We start from the raw sequence: 22,328 nt of genomic DNA, 5'->3' as shown, positions 1-22,328 counted from the left end.
TACAAAGATCATTCACATGTTTCAAAAATCAACAAATTTCAGCCACCTTTTTAGCTGCACAAAAACACTGAACACATCCTGATTAAAACTGTCATTGACATTTTTCAGTTTAATATTCCATCAAATTGGAAACAAATATGAAACATATAATAAAAAAACCAAAATATTTTCACCAGCTGTTTTCTGAATGATTCATGTCCTCTGCAGTTATTGCTTATTTAGCCCTAAAACTGTATGATTTCCTATTGGGTTACAGTTTGTCTGAAAGATGTTCAGTGCCCCTAACTCCTATTAGCTATACTGAGATTTGACAGCATTTTGCCCTAAAATTAGATGCACCCCCTGCCCTTGAAAGGAAAATTAAGGCTCAATCCCATGTTCTATGACGCTGATGGCAAAATTCCCATTTATCTCAAAGGTGCAGGATTAGGCCCTTAGGCCTGATCTACACTAAAGGGGAAAGTTGACTTAAGGTACGCAACTCCAGCTATGTTAATTATGTAGCTGGAGTTGACGTATCTTAAATAGTGTTTTCAGACTGTCCACACAGTGGAAGGTTGACAGGAGTGTTATTCCTCATGAGAAGCAGGACTACCGGTGCCAACGGGAGCACCCACTCAGTTCGAATTAGTGGGTCTTCACTAGACCTGCTTATTTGGACCCTGGTGATCAACTGCAGCAGCATTGATCTTCTGCATAGTGTAGACGTGGCCTTACTTGAGCATCAACTAAAAAGCAAAGGAAGAGAGAAGTGGAGAAGACCAGAGGACAGAGAAAGAGGGTGAAAGGAGATGATAATTAAGAAAATAAAGAGGAGGAATGGGTGGAGGGGTGGAAAACGGGAAATTTTTAAATGTAATTCAATCTGTTGCCTGCACATTCTCCCCCAGGAGTTTCCTGGCACATGGGCAGCATCAGCTTTTGTTTATTTTTAAAATATCCACAAGTCATAAAGTGCCTGAACTTACAAATGCTCAGCCCCTCCAGCAAAGTAAGGAGCACTCTCAACTCCACTTAGTGCCACAGGAGCATGAGGACTCAGCCCCTGGTACAATCCAGTTCAGAGCCTGTTTGTAAACGATCAGTCACTTAACTCTGTACCAAGGCCCCTAAATATCCATTTTGGACATCTACAATAAGTGCTGGCACTTACCACCACAAAATGCTTGCCTCAGCCTGCTCTCGTCGACTAACATCCTCATGGAGCTCATGCCGTACAGGGTCATTCCCACAAAAGGAATGCACTTGAGTGCTGAAAAGAAGGACCAGAAGAAAAGGAAGACAGACAATTGACTGTTATCTGCCTTCTTACTATCGCATTTAGAAACACCGCTGGGTCGGATGCTATGGGCTCCTAGGTCATTTTGTGCTGCGTACAGAAATGATAAGCAGCAGTAAAAAATCAGTGGGGGATTTACCCTGAGGAGGAGCATTCTCCACCAATGTGCAGCTGTGCCGGATGCCCAATCCTCTCCCAGAGTAGGAGAGAGAGCACTGGGGAGGGATGAGAAATGGAATGGAGAAGAGCTCCACTAGACCTGATTTTCCTCAATCCTGTCCTTTAAGAACTTCAAATGGGGCATAAGAGCTTGCACCTTGGTGTGGATAGCTCATGGTCTAGCAACTAGAACCAGCCACAGCAGTTCATCTCATGCCCCCCAAATAGCACTTTGTGTAGCTGTACAGAGCGTGAACCTCTGTCCTTAAATGGAAGACAATAACTTTGAAACAAAAGATGGAAGTTGACATACTATAGGCTGATGATAGGTTGCCCAGTGTAATCAAAGTGAACTCGTCAGACAGCTCCAGTGGTTTCAGATGACATTGAAGCTCATACATCACCTCATTGAAATAGCAGCGTGCCAGAGCCACTAATGTGTTGCTCGCTGCCACTTTTAGTTCATTTGTTGCTTCCTTAAAAAATACAAAAAGAGAGAGACTGAAGTGATTAAAGCCAACTATACCAGCCAATGCTGCTCAAATGAATCAAGTTTTTATTTCTGTTTTCCACCCAACTTTCTGTGAACAGAATCATTAGTCATAAATAATCATTGAATCGTTTGGCTAAACACTTGTCAGCCTTTCAGTTGTTTGCAAGCTGCTTAGACTATTCGCTATTAGCTATTTGTGGTGGATGATTGGCTATCATAGTGACATGATATTTTTCCCTCAGAGGAGGTGGGCAGCTTCAAGATATTCAGAGAATTTTCCTGAATAAACTATACTCTAAATCCAAATACTGCTTCTTTTGGAAGTAGCTCAGATTCTGTTTTAAGGTTTCATCCTGCTGCTTAACACCATAGTATCAGAGCACCTTCCACAGAAAATCAGTATCAATAATGAAATCCCTAGTAGACTTCACAAAAAACTTGCTTGTTAAGAAACGGTAGGCCTCTCTGCATCTGATATATGTCACAATATCCTGACCTTACAAAGCACTTAAGCACATGTGTAACTTGAACAAGATGAAACTAGTCACATGCTGCTTAGGACCTGGGATTTCTGGAGGATGGTGTGGGGATCTATGGGCCCCTAGCAGTCATTAATCCTGGAGTTTCAGTATATAGTTTACAAAAAATGTTTTAATTAGTTTAAGCTTTCATTCCTGTCATTAGCATATAGGGAAAACTAACTTACCTGAGTATCAGAGGGGTAGCCGTGTTAGTCTGAATCTGCAAAAGCAGTAAAGTGGGTCTTTGACCACAAAAGCTTATGCTCCAACACTTCCGTTAGTCTAACTTACCTGAGTCTCTCTCATGTGGTTTGAGGCAAGTGTTATTATTTTGCTCAGTAGCCTTCTCTCTAGGACCTGGGCATCCTGCTGTAATACTTTCTCCAGGATACAGTAAATGTCTACTCTGTTTTTCTGGGGACAAAACATAAAAGAACAATTGGGGAAAATGTTTCCTTGATGACAATATAGTAATGCTATAAGCTAATATAGTAACGCAATATAGTAACACTTACGCTAATAAGCTTCTGCCCAAAAGAGTTTACAATCTAAACATGAAACAACTAGCCCAGGCTAAAAGAGCAGATCAATAGCCAGGAAAATAATTCAGGTCTTCTGATTCACTATCTGGAGTCCTCTCCACTAGACCACACTGATTCCACAGCCTGCATACTCACTCAAGTAACCCCTTGTCTTCATTTGTGTAAAACTTGCTATGCCCTCCACAATCACCCCAGCTAGCAGCACTTCAGAAGAAGCTGAGCAATTCACAAATTTTTTAATCAGAATAAGGGCCCTGCACTGCCCCCTTATCTAATTTTGTTTATTATTGTTGTTATTATTATGATGATTATTGTTATTGTTGTTGTTATTATTATTAGCATCTTGCCCTTTTTTATCCACTCCAGGCAGAATTTGTAAATACAATTATAAAATACCCAACTCCTGCAGTAAATCTTCTGCAGCTTTTAGGGAAAATTAGCTCAGGAGTTACCTCTACATTGACAGTAGCACACTTGAAGGTCTCTTTTATGGGGTCCATCAAAGTTGAAATTCACAGATGATACTAAATATGGAGGAGTTGTAGGTATGAGTTGTGACAGAGAAATAATAAAGAGGGGCACAGAGAAATTAGAAACCTGAGCAGAACAAGACTGATTTCAGAGAACTGCAAACTAGCGCACCTAGAGAGGGGGTCAATATAACTGACATAATGAGAGGGAGAAAAGTGGGAAACAACAAGTGACCTGGAGTGACAGTGAAAAAAAAAGACAGCCATCTGGGCTGGGTTTGTTACATACAGGAATCTTGTCATAAAGCAGGAAGTTTCTCATTGTTCATCTGAGGTGTGACTGCTTCTGGCTTATTTCACTTTTTTGGCACCACATTCCCCAGAAAAGATCAACAGCTTGGAAGTAATTCAGGAGAAAATTTTAAAAAGTGCAGGAAGGCCAGCAGAACTGACTTTTAAATAGAGACCTGCAACCTCTATGGGATCTGACCTCATGCATCAGGGTGAGGTTGGGTGGGTGTAGGGGAGCCTGCCTTGACAGTAAATGGCCATGTCTCCCTTTAACACGTGCGGATCTCTAACAAGCAAAACCCAGGCCTGTCTCAAGTCTGGTGAACATAAACATGCAGGCAAGGTCATGGGAGAAGCTGTGAGAGGAAGAAATGTTTTGCATAACAATGCAGATGAAGCGTGGTACCTGAGACCATGTCAAGAACACATGGCAAGCAATCTTGTACAGGTACTTCTGTTTCTGATAACCACAAATTACAGATGCAGCCATACAACTGTCAACTATGCACATAGCAGCAACATCCTGAGTGACAAGATGTACTCCAGATAGGGTATTGGGCATGTTACATATCCTACACAATACGTAATCAATTGGTAAGTATTATTAGAACAACCAAGTCTCGCTTTGCTATAAAATGGGCTTAGTAAGAACAATCAGTGGGAGGGAATGAGCAGGATTGACCCACAGGTACTGCTCGATGTAACTAGAAGTAAATAGGCCCTTCACACCGGTGATCCAGTGCATGGTGTTCCAATGCATGGGAAGAAAAGGAACCCTGACCTCCTGCCTGCTACTGTAGGTAGCATATGGGTGAAGTGTAAGTGAACTAGTCTTTATTATTGTATTATAGTAGCTCTTTTATTAATTGCTTTTGCATTGCTTTGCACTATATTATTGCTTTAGAATGTATGGCATTTAAGGTTTAAATTGTGTAGTAATTGTTTTTAAGGCTTGTAAAACTTAAACAACTGTAATAACTGCTTAAAGCTTGCAATAAATAAGAAAGTGGTTAAGTACCCCTGGAGTGTCCCGGTTTCTCTTGGATCTAAAATAAATCGAATCACATCACACTGGGAAAACAACTGGACTCCCGTGGGCTCAGATCAGGTCAGCTCTCCTCCACAGAGTCAGCACAACCATGACTGCCTACTCCAGCCAGCCACCACCTCCTTGCTGCATAGTATGCACTGTGGAGTGAGGATGCTTAGGAGTCAGTGTTTCCTACCCTGCAGCACATACATTGCACAGCAGAGAGCAGTATCAGAGACATAAAATTTAGACTTTAACATCAGGAAAAATGCCCCAGCTATAAGACATCTATCAGGTTATTACATAGTCTTCATTGGAAAGTGGTGGAAACCCAGTCACTAGGAGCTTTTAAAATTGGTTTGGCCCCAAAAAATGAAAAAGGCACTGCTGGGAAATTGGATGATCCAACAAGCCTTTCACATCTGTCTCCTGTGAGTCTATAACTCTGAATTCAGGCAGCTGAAGGTGTGAACTGCCTGCTAAGGTCATAAAGCACTTTGGAATGTTCAAAGCCAATGGTTGGCTACACATTCCAGTGGTTGTGCTTTTAAAGGATGCAGCTGCAAACTGCTATCACTGCTCTAGTGGGGAGAGGCTCTGCCTCTTTCCATTCATTTTTAAATGTAAGGAGGATTTTCAATTGAAAATCATAATTGATAACTTATGAATACATGAGCCCCACACTATTCAAGCGAGTCAGAAATGAACTGCTTGTCTTGGCTTCCTGGTACTTGAAACTAAAATGCCTTCTGTGTTGACCCTTAATAGAGAAATGGACTTTGCTGGATGCGAGTATTAATAAAGGAAAAAGGGGTTTGGATTATTTAAGAACCCTTCAAAGCTATATCCCAATCATATGTCATTATAATTAAGAAGTGTTGTCTTGGATTTAGAGCAGAGAGTCAGTTCACATGGGTTTTATTCACCATTCTTCTACTAACTCACTAGGTGGTGTTGAGCAAGTTATTTAATTCCCCATGACACAGCCCATCAGTAAATAGGGAAGTTTATCACTCTCCCAAAGGTGCTGTAAAACCTAATTCATGAGTAAGTAGGTAAGTGCTTTGAGGTTTTTGGATGAAGATGCTAAAGGAGGACAAAATACTGCTATAAGAGATTATAGATACCCCTACAGTGCACTTTTATAATATACAGCCCATGCACTCCAGTGTGTACAAAAGGACAGTGCTCCTCTGAGTGTCTCTTTATTATATCATCCTGACCTGTAACAGAATTTTGCATGATGAGTTTTGCATGAAGACAGAAGGGTAAATACTGATTACACTGAAGGTGGGCTGAGCCAAGTTCTGTATTGAATTACTTCCATGAAGTCAAACAGAATTTGGAGTGGAAGCATGGAAAACAGATGTGATTTGATGAAACTGCCCTACCTCATCCTGCTGAAGTTTTTCTAGCAGAACAGTCACAACGACAGCCAGTTTGGTCTCAGCAATCTTGACAATCTGAAGGGCAATAGTGGCCTTATCTTGATTGTCCATATGGTCCAGGAGTAAAACAACCTCGCTGTAAACAACTGAAATTAAAGGAAAGGATTCTGCTGGTTATCATTGATATTGGGATTCGGTGCTTGTGTCTTTAATTCACTATCTAGTAAAGACTCTGTAGGAGACCAGACATGGTGATAAGTGGACCTGGGAGTCATGCAAATCCTTTTCTTCCCTCATGGTGACCATGTCTGTTTGCAGAACTATTGTGGGGGGACGGATTATAATAAGGAAAAGCTGCTCCTTTTAAATAAGATCCCCACATAAAATCATCTTTTCCACCTTTACTATTAATTTAGGCATTTTGCTAGCACACAGAATAATTTATAGCCAAGATTTTTAAAACTGGGTGCCTAAACTAAAACTCCTAAATCCATATTAACACGCCTACATCCTGATTCAGCAACTTAATCACATGCCTAACTCTATGCCAACAAATAAATCTAAAGTTAAACACGTGCATGCTGAAGTGTTTTGCTAAGCCAGGGTGTCATTTCCAAAAGTGCTGAGCACCCAGAATTACCTATGGATAGTGCAAAGAACTTCTAGGGGTTCAGTATCTCTTGAAAATCAAGCCACTTTTTAAAGACCCCACTGTATGAATTTAGAAGTCAAACTTTATGCACTCTGTTTTGAAAAAAAGGCTTCAGTTTTATTTTATGGTCATTTAAATACTTGCAGAGAAGACACACGGACTAGGTATTTGTCCAGTTGCCTCTAGAGACCCTAAAAGATTTTCCCCCAATGCACAACATAAGAACATAAGAACGGCCGTACTGGGTCAGACCAAAGGTCCATCTAGCCCAGTATCCTGTCTGCTGTGTTGACATACCCTTCAAGAGTGACAATTTTTAGTCCAAGACAAGTTTTGGTTTCAGCATAGGGTTGCTAGGTGAAACGTAATGGTTTGTGACATACAGAAGATTAAAGTACATGATCTAATGACCTACCACCCTTAAACTCTATGAAACTGTGAAATAGTTGATGTATTAATAAAATCAGAATTTTATCTCCTATGTGTGTCTCAGCAGAAATTCTCCTGGAGACTTAATATTTAACAAGAAATCTGAAATGCCATATTTATCTGTCTCCATTATAACAGCATTCCAAGGCATGGAGGAGGAATTGATCAGAATTTACCCTTCCCATGAAAGATTGCTCAAGATTAGGCGATTACCCATCCTTACCCTTCGATTCCAACACCCAGATGCAGATGGAATCAGAACTGTAACTTACCTTGCCCATACAGTTGCAATAGTAATGGTGTAGGATTAAGAGCACTAGTGTTGCTAAGAAACGCTTGGTTATCCTCCATTTAATATGCTAGCTATCCACTTAATATCTTAAGTAGACAGCAGGTACATCTAGACTGCAGAGTTTGTCCAGGATACCAGAGATATCCCAGAAAAGCTCTGCCACGTCCAAGGAATGCGTCTGCTTTTCCAAAAAAATATTGGAAAAGCAGACATGTTTTTTCAGCATCTTTGTAAACCTCGTTCTACGAGGAAGAAGGGATGTTCTGAAAGAGGCTTTTTTTCTGACATTTGGCCCAGTGTAGATGGGCCAACTGTCAGAAAAGCCTCTTTCAGAAGAAAAGTGATCGAACTTTGTAGTCTAGACACAGTCAGCTAGAAGAGAAGTCCTTCTGTGTTTTCTCTTCTAATTTCTCCCATCTCTGATGCTTTGCACCACTAGATTTTGGCTCCAAGGATGCAGAAGCCATAAAATAAGGACCCATATTAAACATAAAACAACTGGAGAAAGGAAAGAAGACCTTCCCCATAACATCCAAGAGTGACACAGATTGTCAGGAAAGTTTCCAGGTTCAGAGGCTGTAGGCCAGTCCTTCAACTCAAGTCAATTAAAAGGGAAGTCAGCAGAGGCTCACTGGATTTACAGCAGCTAATGATCTGGTCATATAAATGGAGAATATTACACGTTTCTATGCACCCATGCTCTTGAATGTGTATGTGTGGATACAGGTTGGATATAAAAAATACAATAGTGACCCTTACCTCTATCAATTACCTCCTGTTCACTCACAAATGTATTCATGGTTTAGTCTTTCCTCAACACCTTCTCTCAATCCTTTCTCCAACTAGCTCCAGTACTGAGAGATAGATGGCCTCTCAGTCTGTCAACCAGAACTTCCAGTTGAAATTACACAAGCACTATTGTGACATCCTTGTGACCAAAGCAAATTCCATAAACTGTTGATGACCAGGTAGGCACACAGGGACTCTGTCACTGTGCTGGAGAGAACTATGGTTAAGATGGCCTGTCACCTGTCCATGACTTTTACTAAAAATGGCCCTAAATAAATTTTAGGTGCTGAGGATAGGCAGCGCTCCAGCAGACTCCACTGCTCTGAGAGCAGGCTAGGGTGCCACTACTACTTCCACTCCAGGTGGGGGAACTGCCCAGGGTACCCTGACTGCTCTCCAACCAATGCTCCAGCACAGCATCTGGCCCCAGGGATGCCCTGAGATGTACCACGCCAACTACTGTGGAAATCACAAAGGTCCCAGAATGTCCCAGAATCCATGATTTCTGTGATAGAAATGTAGCCGTGTTAGTCTCGTGTAGCTGAAACAAAAACCAGGACTATGTAGAACTTTAAAGACTAACAAGATGGTTTACTAGATGATGAGCTTTCTTGGGCCAGACCCACTTCCTCAGATCAAATAGTGGAAGAAAATTGGCACAACCATATATACCAAAGGACACAATGAAAAAAATGAACACATGAAATTTGATTTGTCCTTTTCATATGTGTACATTTTTTTGATTGTATCCTTTGGTATATATGGTTGTGTCAATTTTCTTCCACTCTTTGATCTGAGGAAGTGGGTCTGGCCCACGGAAGCTCATCACCTAATAGACCATCTTGTTAGTCTTTAAAGTGCTACATAGTCCTGGTTTTTGTTTCATGATTTCTGTGACCTCCATGAATGATTCACAGCCTTATTCATAATCACTTTCACCCAAATAGGCCTCTACCTACAGGTTCACAACCATCTCCTCCCTGTTGGTCAGAATCAATTCTTAAATGCCTATGCCCTGGGTTACTTCCTTCAGTTTCTGAAACAAAGCATTGTCCCCATGACATTCCAAGAACTTATTGGATATTTTGTGTTTTCCCATATTACTTTTCCCACTGATGTCTAGGTAGGTAAAGTCCCTCATTACTATTAGGGCCTGTGTTCTGGATATTTGTTTTATTTGTTCTAGAAATGCCTCATCTCCCTCCTCCTCCTGGTTTGGATGTGTTTTCCCCACTTCGTCTTTACCCAGAGACTTTCAACTGGTCTGCCTCTTGCCTCTTTCTGGAACTCAGAACAAGTGTACAATACACCACCACCGCCCTTTTATTCCTACATGCTCTTCCTGAACAAGATGTACCCCTCTATGCCAATACTGCAGCCAAAGGGAGCCATGGGAAGCAGCAGCCACAGCTCCTTTTGCTATGACTGGCTAACCAGAGCCAAAGGGACCTGCAAGGCTCCGTGGCCTCACTGCTGGTAAATAAACACACCGGCGCGGCCGGTTAGCAACTTTCTCAAAGTGGTTTCACGGACCACTTTGAGAAACACTGATCTAAGGTATTGATCAAATTCCCCCCAGGGATTTCCCTCTTGTTGCTCCTGTAATTCTACTCTAATTTTCCATATCTGATTCTCCCCAAAGAACTAGTCCTCTATTAAAGATACCTTTTGAACCTAGTTGCCTTTTGTCACCTGCCCCTACTCAACTTAGTTTAAAGCCCTTCTAATAAGATTGGTGAGTCACTGCATTAAGATGTCCTTCCCTTTTGTGGTCAGATCCACCCCATCTCTTCCCAGCAAACTTCCTTCCTGCAACAGTATGCCATGACTGAGGAAGTCAAAACCTCCCATCCATCCATCCATCCTCATCACACTATTGTGTGGACATGCTTACCATTTAGTGTAAAGAGCAGAAAAAAACACTCAGTGCAGGAAACAAGGAGACTCAAACTGAAGCTGTCAAGTTCACATGCTTCCATTTTCAGTAACTGATCCATCTGGATCTCTCAAGTTAGTGGGGATGTCCAAGGCAGAAAAATATTTCTGTAGATCAGCATGTGAGTATTTGTATTGTGGTACTGCCTCATAGTCCCAGTCATAGGCCAGAATCTCATTGCCTTAGGACCTGTACAAACTCAGAATAAGATGGTCCTTAACTGTCATTAAGTAATATTTATTCACAGCACAACAGAGAAGATAATTAAGCAAGAAGATAAGCCTACTTTGACCAGGTACCAACATGAAACTAGTGTAATACTACTACATATTTAGGAAACTTTCTCCCTGATTCAGGGTCTGTCGTGGCTAAGCCCCAGTTCCATACCATTGTGCAAACTGGGGTCTTATACAACTGCGCTAGATAGAAAGTGTACAGCAGTACAGTTCAAGAGTACTCCATATTTAATACATGCACAGGAGGCCACTTCCTCAAGAAGCTAAGGGCATGGTCAGCACAGAGAGACTTCCTGTCTCTGCTAGTTTTACGCATCCCTCACTGTCTACACCTGCTCCATAAGTTCAGGCCTTTCAAAAACACCGCATCATGTACAGGTAACTGTAACAATGCTTGTTCGTTGTATCTGTTCACATGAGGGCAAGGCATCCAATATCAGTCCACTATGGGTGGATCAGCAATAGGAATAATGTTTGTGCATGTGACAAAGAACCCCAGGACCACAGAACAGATTAAGGACACCAATGTGTGTGGCAAAGTCATCACAAACACCGTGCAGACGTCAGGGAGCTCATAAGTTAGCATATAACCTTAATTCAGATCTTGGTGCAATAGTATATCCTCAAAAGGAAACTTTCCTTATTAATTGATTGTATTTTACTTATCAGTTGGTTGTATTTTACAAGATAAAAAGCTGAATCGTTGGTTGAATGTTAGTTTATGTGCCCCAGGGCCAGATTTTTACAAAAACAAGTCATGTGCACATACACAACTAAGAGTTCTGCAGCAACGCACACTGTCCTGCAGCAATTAGTAGTGGGATCCTGCCCTTAGCAAGTCCTGGGCTTACAATTCACAGGCTTATCTCACTAATGAGTATCAATTGATCAGCCTGTACTGAATATGGCTTGACAATTTGCCATCACTCAAAACACATTACAGTCAGAGAGGATGATAAATATACCATTTATTCACCATTATGTACAAAGTCCAACATGTCCAAGGAGGCAAGAAAACAAAACTGGTGAATACAGAAAAAACATTACAGCCTCTCTCCGAGTTACAGACCAAACACTTGGCTGTAACTCGATCAGTTTGTAACTTGGACCCCATTGAGTTACACGTGACCGCGCTGTTTGTAAGCGTGGGTCACATTCGTAACTCAGGGACCGCCTTTCCGACTGCTCCATGGGAGCTTTGGTCGTAAGTGCGAACGGTCGTAACTCGACCATTCGCAACTCGGGGAGCAGCTGTACTGCAAAAAATAGACTGATAGCAAGAAGCTTTTGTACAATGTGCAGTAAGATGCACACCTTAATCCCGCTCAGTGTTTGACTGACTCTAATTCAACCTAAGTTTTGTCAGAGTAGGGTATGAGGCCCAGATCCTCAAAGGTATTTAGACTAATTTCCATTGAAACCAATGGGAGCCAGGAACCTCAATACCTGGGAGGATCTGAGCAAGGATGGCAGAATTTGATGCAACAACAATATGCATTTCTAGAGAGATTTTCTTTTTTAAATAATTTTACTAACTCTCTGATTCAAATATAAGCCATTATTAGCAAATAATTATATTTTTTCTATCCCTATTAGAGCACAGACAAATAGGAGAGTGGAAATAACATGATTTATTTAAAAGATTTTAACCAGGTTCTTTCATGGAAAAAAATTAAAGATCCAGCTCTGTACAGATCACTCTACTGAGATGTGAGCCAAATGACTTAAAGCAGAATTCCAATCTTACTTCTCTTTTTTGAAAGTTTTCTCACAAACTCCTCAAAATATCTGCCTCCACCTAGTGGTGTGGGTTTGCATAACTTTTGTTCTTTATATTCCCTGTTGTAGAAATACATCAAATTATACTCCGCATGATTCTATGATTCTGTCTGTAGGGACAGGGACAGGGACAGGGACAGGGACAGGGACAGGGATAATCCTGGGAAGAGGCTCTTTTTTCCTTCACTACTCTATAGAGGTTCTTATACTGCTTGTTGTCAGCAAGACATGAGAAGTCATTCTTCCGCTCTACTCTGCGCTGGTTAGGCCTCAGTTGGAGTATTGTGTCCAGTTCTGGGCACCATATTTCAAGAAAGATGTGGAGAAACTGGAGAGGGTCCAGAGAAGAGCAACAAGAATGATTAAGCAATGGGCTTAGACTGCAGCAAGGGAGATTTAGGTTGGACATTAGGAAAAAGTTCCTAACTATCAGAGTAGTCAAACACTAGGGCTGTGTCTAGAATGCATCCTTTTTCCGTAAAAGGGATGCAAATTAGACACATCACAATTGCAAATGAAGTGGGGATTTAAATCCCCCCCACTTCATTTGCATAAACATGGCTGCCGCTTTTTTCTGGCTCGGAGCTTTGCCGGAAAAAAGTGCCAGTCTAGATGCGGATCTTTCGGAAAATAAAGCCTTTTCCAAAAGATCCGTTATACCTCTTAAAAAAAGGAATAAGGGATCTTTCGGAAAAGGCTTTATTTTCCGAAAGATCCCCGTCTAGACTGGCGCTTTTTCCGGCAAAGCTCCGAGCCAGAAAAAAGCGGCAGCCATGATTATGCAAATGAAGCAGGGGGGATTTAAATCCCCGCTTCATTTGCAATTGCGATGTGTCTAATTTGCATCCCTTTTACGGAAAAAGGATGCAGTCTAGACACAGCCTGGAAGAAATTGCCCAGGGAGGTTGTGGAATCCCCATCTCTGGAGATATATAAGAGTAGGTTAAATGAATGTCTATCAGGGATGGTCTAGACAGTATTTGGTCTTTCCATGAGGGTAGGGGCCTGGATTCGATGACCTCTCAAGGTCCCTTCATCCATAAACATTTTTACAGACAAAGGGAACGTGATGCAATTGACCTGACCTTGGGATCCCCTCCCGGAGGCCCTATGGTCCGACCATACCCTGCCTAGAGAGACAATAGAAAAGTCCTCCAGGCAGACTGGAGTGGCTGTGGGAGAAGCAACCAATCAGGGCCAGGAAAGTCCTATAAAAGCAGCTGAAAGACCAGTATCAGTCAGTGTCTCTGGAGGCCACAAGGTATGCAGAACCAGGAGACAGGCTGCCTGAGAGAGTGGCAGCACTGCAGACAGCTCCTTGTGAAGAGCTATTGGTGAGTGCTGGACTGTGATGGGACTTTGAAAGAAAGCCCTGAGGTAAGGGCAAAAATGCTGTATTTTGGTGGGGTAGCTCTGGGGACACCACTCTCTTTGAGTGGGGAACAAACTTGAAAGGACATAAGAGAGCTACCCAAGATAGGCGCCGATTAGATGTGTACCCTGGAAGGGGTTTTGATGAGCACACACAATGAGTGAGACTCGGCCAGAGACTGTGTCACCGAAGTCAGACAAGAGAGTGCAGGCACATGTGCTTAGCCAGAAGGGGTACTCAAGAGAGGTGAATGCTGCTCTGTTACAGAGAGCAGTCCAATATGCACATAAGGGGTGTGGCGCTCCCTGCCTCCGAGCTACCCAAAGTGTGTGGTGCTCCAGCAGCAATTTATAGGGTCTTGGGCTCTGGCTGCTGCTGCATTAGCAGCAGCCCTTATTGGAAAACTTGAGAGCCCCAAGCCCTCTCTATCCCTTCCCCCAAATCCCACTCCTGCTTCACCCCACTGGGTACTGAGACTAGGGCCAGGACACTCTGCTTCCCGGCCACCACCATAGTGAAGTAGAGCAACCCAGCTGGGAGATGGTGGAGCACAGTAGGCTGTTGGTTGTTCCAGTTCCCACCACTGTGGTGTGTGCTTAGGGGCATGACCCCCTCTGACCGCCCTGTGCTAGATTTCCCCAGATAATTCCCTGGGCACCATGGGTCCCATCCATCAGATGGTTGAGACAACCACTGTGGGGCCTGGACAGCTCGCATGGGCCAATACAAACTGCCTCCTGTGTTGCATCATTTAATGAAGCATCTCTTGTAAACAGGCAAGACTAGGAAGAGCTGACAATTACGCTTACCATTGTTCCCAACTGGATGGACTGGACGCCATTCACAGCGATGGTGTCCCATCCCTCTGCTCAGGAAAGATGATAACCCTAAGCTGACTCAATGCAATGGTAGCCACGTCAGCTGACAGAACAGTAGCACAAAAGAGTGGCAGGGGAAACTCAGAACAATATTTTTTTTTTAAAAAAGAGAAAATTGAAAGTTTCAGCAACAAGACAAAAAACAGGAGAAAATGACTCAAGTGGAGAATTAGGTGGGAGTGAGGGAGTGAGGGTCCGTCTACACTACAGCGCTAATTCGAACTAACTTAGTTCGAATTAGTTAATTCGAACTAAGGTAATTCGAACTAACGCATCTAGAACTAAAAACTAGTTCGAATTAGCGTTTTGCTAATTCGAACTAGCATGTCCATATTGAGTGGGCCCTGAACAGGGCTTCAGGATGGCCGGAAGCAGTGCCGGCAGGGCATCAGAGGAGGACTTAGAGCATGGAGCTGCTGTCTCAGGCTAGCCGAGGGCTGCGCTTAAAGGGACCCGACCCCCACCCCGGACAGACAGTTCTCAGGGGTGCCCTGCTTGAAAACCAGTCCTGGCTTGGAGTGCCCGGAGTGCCCACACTGGGCACATCACACCACTCGGCCATCAGACTGGCTGCACTTGCCGCAGGCTGCCATCTGGGGAGAGGGAGCAATTGGGGGGCTGCAGGAGAGCTTCCACCCCCAGAAGTCCGCAGAGCCAGCCCAGTCCTCCCCATCGGGGGCTCGTACCCCATTCCTCCCTCACCTCCTTCCACTTACCCCTCCCTAGCCCCCCTTCCTGATGTACAAAATAAAGATAACGTTTCTTCCAACATGGACTCCGTCTTTATTGAACAAAACTGGGGGAGACTGGGAAAAGGAGGTGGGAGAGGGGAAGAGAAAGGCTGGGAGAGGGGAGGGCAAGTAACATGATCAGGGGTTGGGAACAGGACCCAGATGAAGAAAGGCTACAGAGACTGGGACTGTTCAGCTTAGAAAAGAGCAGATGGAGCAGGGACAGGATAGAGGTCTCTAAAAGCAGGGGTTGGGTGGAGAGGATGCATTCAGAAAAGTTCTTCCTGAGTTCCCCTAAAGAAGGACTAGAGGACACCAAAGGAAAGGACTGGGTAGCAGGCTTGAAAGTCGTAAGAGAAAGTTGTTGTTCTTGACAAAGCAAAGAGTTAACCTGTGGAACTCCTTGCTGCAGGAGGCTGTGACGGCTACAACTAGAACAGAGTTTAAAGGGAAGTGAGTTCAAGTCATGGAGGTTGGGTCCATGCAGTAGTCTTAGCCAGGGGGTAGGAGTGGTGTCCCTGCCCAAAGTTTGTGGAAGACTGGAGAGGGATGGAACGAGACAAATGGCTTGGTCACTGTCTTCGGTCCATCCCCTCCAGGGTCCCTAGGGTTGGCCGCTGTCGGCAGACAGGCTACTGGGCTAGATGGACCTTTGGTCTGACCCAGGACGGCCATTGTAAGCTCAGGGCTCAGGGTCGGGGGTCTCAGTGGACCCCCTTGATTATCATGCACACCTGCTCCTGGGTGGCCAGGCTGGCAGCTCTCCTGCCCTAGCTGGCCACTTTCCTGTGCCTAGTGGGGAGATCGTGGACGAGATCCACGATGTCCGCACTAGCCCAGGAAGGTGCCCGCCTCTTGCGGTCCAGGGCAAGCTCCCGGGAGCCGCCAGCCTGGTCCCGGGAAGAGGGGGTGGGCTGGGGGACATCGGGTGGGTGGCTCTGTGCCATGCCAGGTACAGGGTCTTCCAGCTGGGTGCTGGCAGGCTTGCACCTGGCACGGGCACCGTAGCCAGCCTGTGCCCCTTTAAAGGGTCCGGGGCCGGGAGGGGGGCAGACGAGTTTCCCTGGTGTTGGCCAGAGTGGCCACCAGGGAAAGCTGGGGAGGGCTAGCCTCCCACTAGTTCGAATTAAGGGGCTACACAGCCCTTAATTCGAACTAGTAAGTTCGAAGTAGGCTTAATCCTCGTAAAATGAGGTTTTCCTAGTTCGAACTAAGCGCTCCGCTAGTTCGATTCAAATTCGAACTAGCGGAGCGCTAGTGTAGCGGCTATGAATGTTAGTTCGAACTAACATTGTAGTGTAGACATACCCTGAGGGAGTCTTTCTTAGTATACCTGCGGGGCAGGAAACCCTATTCAGACCTAAAGGGCAGACACCAAGTCTAAGGGCCTTATGCCCAGAACCTCAGAGGTATTTAGGCTCTTAGGGTATGCCTGCACTGCAGTGTTTTTCCAGAATAACTGCCGTTAGTCCAGAAAAAAAGACTTGCATCCATACTGCTATTGCATTCTTTTGACAAAAAGTTGAAAGAACGGAGGGGTTCTTTCACGAGGAAGACGTCTTTGTCTGAAAGAGCAGAAGAGGGAGTTCTTTTGAAAGAAGAGGCCTCCAGGAAATAGCACAGGTGCCCTGGTGGCCACTCCGTCCAAACTAATCAGAACTCTATAGTCCCTGTCTCCGGCCAGCTGTTAAAGCTGCAGGCACCTGGGACAACACTTGTGGCAGGGGGCTGGCCCAGAGAGCTCAGCCAAAGGCCAAAGAGGTTTGTGCCATTGTGGTCCGGGGCAGAGATCCTGGCCTTCCTGTAGGTGTGGGGTGAGCAGGAGACCCTGCAGGATCTCGGCTCCCAGTGGCACAACGCCGACATATACGGTCGGATGGCCGAGGCTCTGGCCACAAGAGGCCACCACTTCCAGAACCTCATACAAGTATGGAGCAAAGTGAAGGAGCTCTGCCAGCGCTATGCGAGGGCAAGGGAGCACAGCTCTCTCTCTAGGGCAGGACCCCACTCCTAGCCCTACTACGCTGAGCTCCACTACATCCTGGGGGGTGGTTCAGCCCCTTCCTCACCCCTGGTGGTGGACTTGAGGCTGGAGACGCTCATCTTTGCCAACCCAGGGCTCCCAGGCCAGGAGGAGGAGGAATCCGACGACGAGCTGGAGGAGGAGGAGGAGACGGCCAGCACAGTCACCCTCACCCTCAAGCCCGTACCCCAGGGCCCGGATGTCTTAAACGCATTCTCTGAGCACGGGGAGGAATCATCAGGTGAGTGCTCTGTTTTTCACACACACAGGGCAGGGAAGGCGGGCGCAGAGGGGATGGGATGCAATCATCGCTTGGTCATCTTGGCCTGGATATTGTGCTACGCTCCGTGCACGTGGAACTACATGCAGTGCCAGTCTGCAACATGCAGCCCCAGGAGGCAGCCCCAAAGCACCTCCAGGCAGGGCTGGCCCGAGCCCTTTGGCACCCTGGGCCCAGGCATGCGGCGCCACCCCCAGGCGCAGGGAGCATGTGTGGGCCCGCCCCCCAGGGTGCTCGGCGCATGCGCGAGCTGGTCACGGCCATTGGCGCGCAGCCCGGGGCCTGCCCCCAGGGTGCACAGCACATGCGCTGCCCAGCCTGGCCCGGCCAGCGCTGCTGGCACGCACGCCGGGCCGTGCAGGGCCCCGCAGCCATGGGTGGAAGGGTGCTGTTGGCCAGCGCCGCGGGGCCAGCGCTGCGGGATCCGGGCACGTGGCTCCTAATGGCAGCTGTAAGGGAAACCCCTTACAGCTGCCATCAGGCGCCCCTCATCGGTTGGCGCCTTGGGCAGCTGCCCGGCTCACCCATGCCTCCATCCGGCCCTGTCCCCAGGGTCCTGTTCACGGGCTCTGGGGAGGCCACACACACATCTGACCCCTGGGGGAGATGGGGAGATGCCCTCCCACCACTAACCACTGCTGGAAGCAGGCTGGGGACAAGGGCACACACATGGCTGCACACAGACTTAGGAGTGCTGCACACGACGCACGGGAATGCCTGCACACTTGAGGCACCACCCACTTCCACGGACAGCGCTGGCAGGTGTGCGTGCAGCCCCCATGGAAGAGCAGACTGCTCCAGGCCCCTCTCCTGCCCATGGCATCCCACTGTGGCCGACCACTTCCCTTGCCCTGCCTGTCTGTGGGATGAGGATGGGGGGGAGCAAGAAGCATGGTCCCCTGGGCACCTCAGGGCCTCTGTGAGGCAGGGCCGATGTCCAGGCCACACATAGCCTTGCTCCAGGAACATTCCTGCCCTCTAGCCTGAGGACTCTTGTTCTCAGCTCACAGAGGGCACGGACTCAGGGACAGTGTCTGCATGGATGACTGACCGCCTCTTCCTCTTTATTCTCCACAGCCGGACTAGTGTCACTAATGGGCGATCACCGCCAGCTGAGGCAGCCGCCTGACCCTGGGGGAGCCACAAGTGCAGGAGGGTCCAGGGGGACCTGATGAGACAGCACGTGGTCATCCTCCAAGGCATGCAACGGATCCTGGCCCAGAAGGACCAGGAGGACGCTCAGGGGCTGTGTCTACATTTGCAAGATTTTGCGCAAAAACTTGCCGCCTGTCTATACTGGCCGCGAGTTCTTGCGCAAGAACTATGATGGCCATCGGCGCTTTCTTGCACAAGAGAGCGTCTACACCGGCACGGATGCTTTTGCGCAAAAGCACATCTCTTGCACAAAAGTACATGCCAGTGTAGACGCTCTCTTGCACAAATACTTTAACGCAAAAACTCTTGCGTTAAAAGTATTTGTGCAAAATCTTGCCAATGTAGATGTAGACAGGGTGTGTCTAGACTACAGGGTTTTTTCAAAAAAAGTGGCCTTTTTTTGAAAAATCTTCCCCTGCATCTAAACTGCTGCCATGTTCTTTTGAAAGTAAATCGAAAGACCATGGCTGGTTTTTTAACTATGGAAAACCTCGTTTTACGAGGAATAACGCCTTTTTTCAAAAGTGCTCTTTCAGAAAAAGGCACTATGTATTGCAAACTGTGCTTTTTCGAAAGAGAGCATCCAGACTGTCTCGGTGCTCTCTTTTGAAAAAGTGGCTTGCTTTTTCAAAAGTACCGGTTGTAGTCTAGATGCTCTTTCGAAAGAGGCTTGCAGTCTAGATGGGACCCAAATATGGGCTCAGATGGTGCAGCAGAGCCAAAACATGTGTGCTACCATATATGAAATGATGGCACACCCAGCAACTGTCCCTGTCCCTGTCCCTGTCCCTGTCCCTGTCCCCGCTGCTCCCACTGCCCTCCCTGCTCCAGCTTCTCCTGTTGTCCCAGGCTCCACCCACCCCCCGAGGTTGCCGAGGTCCTGAGACCTGAGGTGGCACTTCCAGCTGCACCACGCACCACTCCCAGCCCTGAATCCCCCTCCTCCTTGGCCCTATCCAGGGAAGAAAAGGAGGAGTTGCACTATATGTAAGAGAGCACTATGACTGCTCTGAACTCCAGTATAAAGAGGGAGAAAAACCTGTTGAGAGTCTATGGGTTAAGTTTAAAGGAGTAAACAACAGCAGTGATGTTGTGGTTGGTGTCTGCTACAAGCCACCGAATCAGGTGGATGAGGTAGATGAGGCTTTCTTCGGACACCTGAGAGAAGCTTCCAGATCTCAGGCCCTGGTTCTTGTGGGGGACTTTAATCACCCTGACATCTGTTGGGAAACCAAAATGGCAGTACACAGGCAATTCAGGAAGTTTTTGGACAATATTGGGATAACTTCTTGACCCAAGTGCTGAAGGATCCAACCAGGGGCCATGCGTAGCTTGACCGTCTGCTCACAAACAGGGAGAAACTAATAGGGGAAGTAGAGGTGGGTGACAACCTTGGAGGCAGTGATAATGAGATGGTAGATTTCAGGATCCTGACCAAAGGAAGAAAAGAGAGTAGTAAAATACACACCTTGGACTTCAAAAAAGCAGATTTTGACTCCCTCAGAGACCGGATGGGCAGAATCCCCTGGGATGCTAACATGAAGGGGAAAGGAGTCCAGGATAGCTGGCAGTATTTTAAAGAAGCCTTATTGAAGGCACAGAAAGTAACCATCCCGACACGTAGCAAGAGAGGCAAACATGGAAGGAGACCGGATTGGCTTACAGGGGAGATCCTTGGTAAACTTAAGCCCAAAAAGGAAGCTTACAAAAAGTGGAAACTTGGACAAATGACCAGGGAGAGCTATAAATGTATAGCTCAAGAATGCCGGGGGGTTATCAGGAAGGCAAAAGCGGAAATGGAATTGCGATTGGCTAAGGATGTGAAGGATAACAAGAAAGGTTTCTACAGGCATGTTAATAATAAGAAAGTGATCAGACAGGGTGTGCGGCCTCTACTGGATGAAGGAGGTAACCTAGTGGCAGATGATGTGGGGAAAGCTGAAGTACTCAATGCTTTCTTTGCCTCTGTATTCACGGACAAGGTGGGCTCCTGGACTAATGCGCTAAATGACACAAGATGGGATGAAGATGGACAGCCCTTGGTGGGTAAAGAACAGGTTAGGAACTATTTAGAAAAGCTAAACGTACACAAATCCATGGGTCCAGACTTAATGCATCCGAGGGTACCGAAGGAGTTGGCAAATGTCATTGAGGAGCCTTTGGCCATTATCTTTGAAAAGTCGTGGAGGTCGGGAGAAATCCCGGATGATTGGAAAAAGGCAAATGTAGTGCCCATCTTCAAAAAAGGGAAGAAGGACGATCCAGGGAACTATAGGCCGGTCAGTCTTACCTCGGTTCCTGGAAAAATCATGGAAGGGATCCTTAAGGAATCCATTTGGAGATACTTGGAAGAGAGGAAACTGATTAGGAATAGTCAGCATGGATTCACAAAGGGCAAGTCATGCCTGACCAATCTGATTAGCTTCTATGATGAGGTAACTGGCTCTGTGGACGTGGGAAAGTCAGTGGATGTGATATACTTGACTTTAGCAAGGCTTTTGATACCGTCTCCCACAATATTCTTGCCAGCAAGTTAAGGGAATGTGGATTGGATAAATGAACGGTAAGATGGATAGAAAGATGGCTAGAAGGCCGGGCTCAGCGGGTAGTGATCAATGGCTCAATGTCAGGATGGTGGTTGGTTTCTAGCGGAGTGCCCCAAGGTTTGGTTCTAGGACCGGTTTTGTTCAATATCTTTATTAATGACCTGGATGAGGGGATGGATTGCACCCTCAGCAAGTTTGCAGATGATACTAAACTAGGGGGAGAAGTAGATACGCTTGAGGGCAGAGAGAGGGTCCAGAGTGACTTAAACAAATTGGAGGATTGGGCCACAAGAAATCTGATGAGGTTCAACAAGACGGAAGAATCCAAAGCATAGTTACAAGCTGGGGACCAACCAGTTAAGTAGTAGTTCTGCAGAAAAGGACCTGGGGGTTACAGTGGATAAGAAGCTGGATATGAGTCAACAGTGTTCCCTTGTAGCCAAAAAGGCTAATGGCATATTAGGTTGCAATAAGAGGAGCATTGCCAGCAGATCCAGAGATGTCATTATTCCCCTTTATTCGGCTTTGGTGAGGCCACATCTGGAGTATTGTGTCCAATTCTGGGCCCCCCACTACAAAAAGGATGTGGACGCATTGGAGAGAGTCCAGCAGAGGGCAACCAAAATGATTAGGGGGCTGGAGCATATGACTTATGAGGAGAGGATGAGGGAGTTGGGTCAGTTTAGTCTGCAGAAGATAGGAGTGAGGGGGGATTTGATAGCAGCCTTCAACTTCCTGAAGGGAGGTTCCAAAGAGGCTGGAGAGAGGCTGTTCTCAGTAGTGACAGATGGCAGAACAAGGAGCAATGGTCTCAAGCTGTGGTGGGAGAGGTCCAGGTTGGATATTAGGAAAAACTATTTCACTAGGAGGGCAGTGAAGCCTGGAAGGGTATGTCTACACTAGAACGTTAATTCGAACTAACTTAGTTCGAATTAGTTAATTCGAACTAAGCTAATTCGAACTAACGGATCTAGACTAAAAAACTAGTTCGAATTAGCATTTTGCTAATTCGAACTAGCATGTCCACATTAAGTGGACCCTGAAGCAGGCTTAAGGA

General features: G+C 46.0%; 1 long non-coding RNA gene across 1 annotated transcript; it reads right to left on the bottom strand.

Moving 5' to 3' along the window:
• Window positions 1-6,176: 6,176 nt before the first annotated feature.
• On the bottom strand, window positions 6,177-8,532 carry LOC142824837 (uncharacterized). Its single transcript, XR_012899405.1, has 2 exons — window positions 8,306-8,532; window positions 6,177-6,319 (listed from the first exon to the last, which is right to left on the bottom strand). It is a non-coding gene; the product is annotated as an uncharacterized LOC142824837 (long non-coding RNA).
• Between the last annotated feature and the right edge of the window lie 13,796 nt (window positions 8,533-22,328).

The sequence above is a fragment of the Pelodiscus sinensis genome, unplaced genomic scaffold, assembly GCF_049634645.1.
Source record: "Pelodiscus sinensis isolate JC-2024 unplaced genomic scaffold, ASM4963464v1 ctg44, whole genome shotgun sequence".
Classification (NCBI taxonomy): Eukaryota; Metazoa; Chordata; order Testudines; family Trionychidae; genus Pelodiscus; species Pelodiscus sinensis.
The sequence above is the reverse complement of the archived record's forward strand: the minus strand, read 5'-3'. Positions and strand labels throughout refer to the sequence as shown.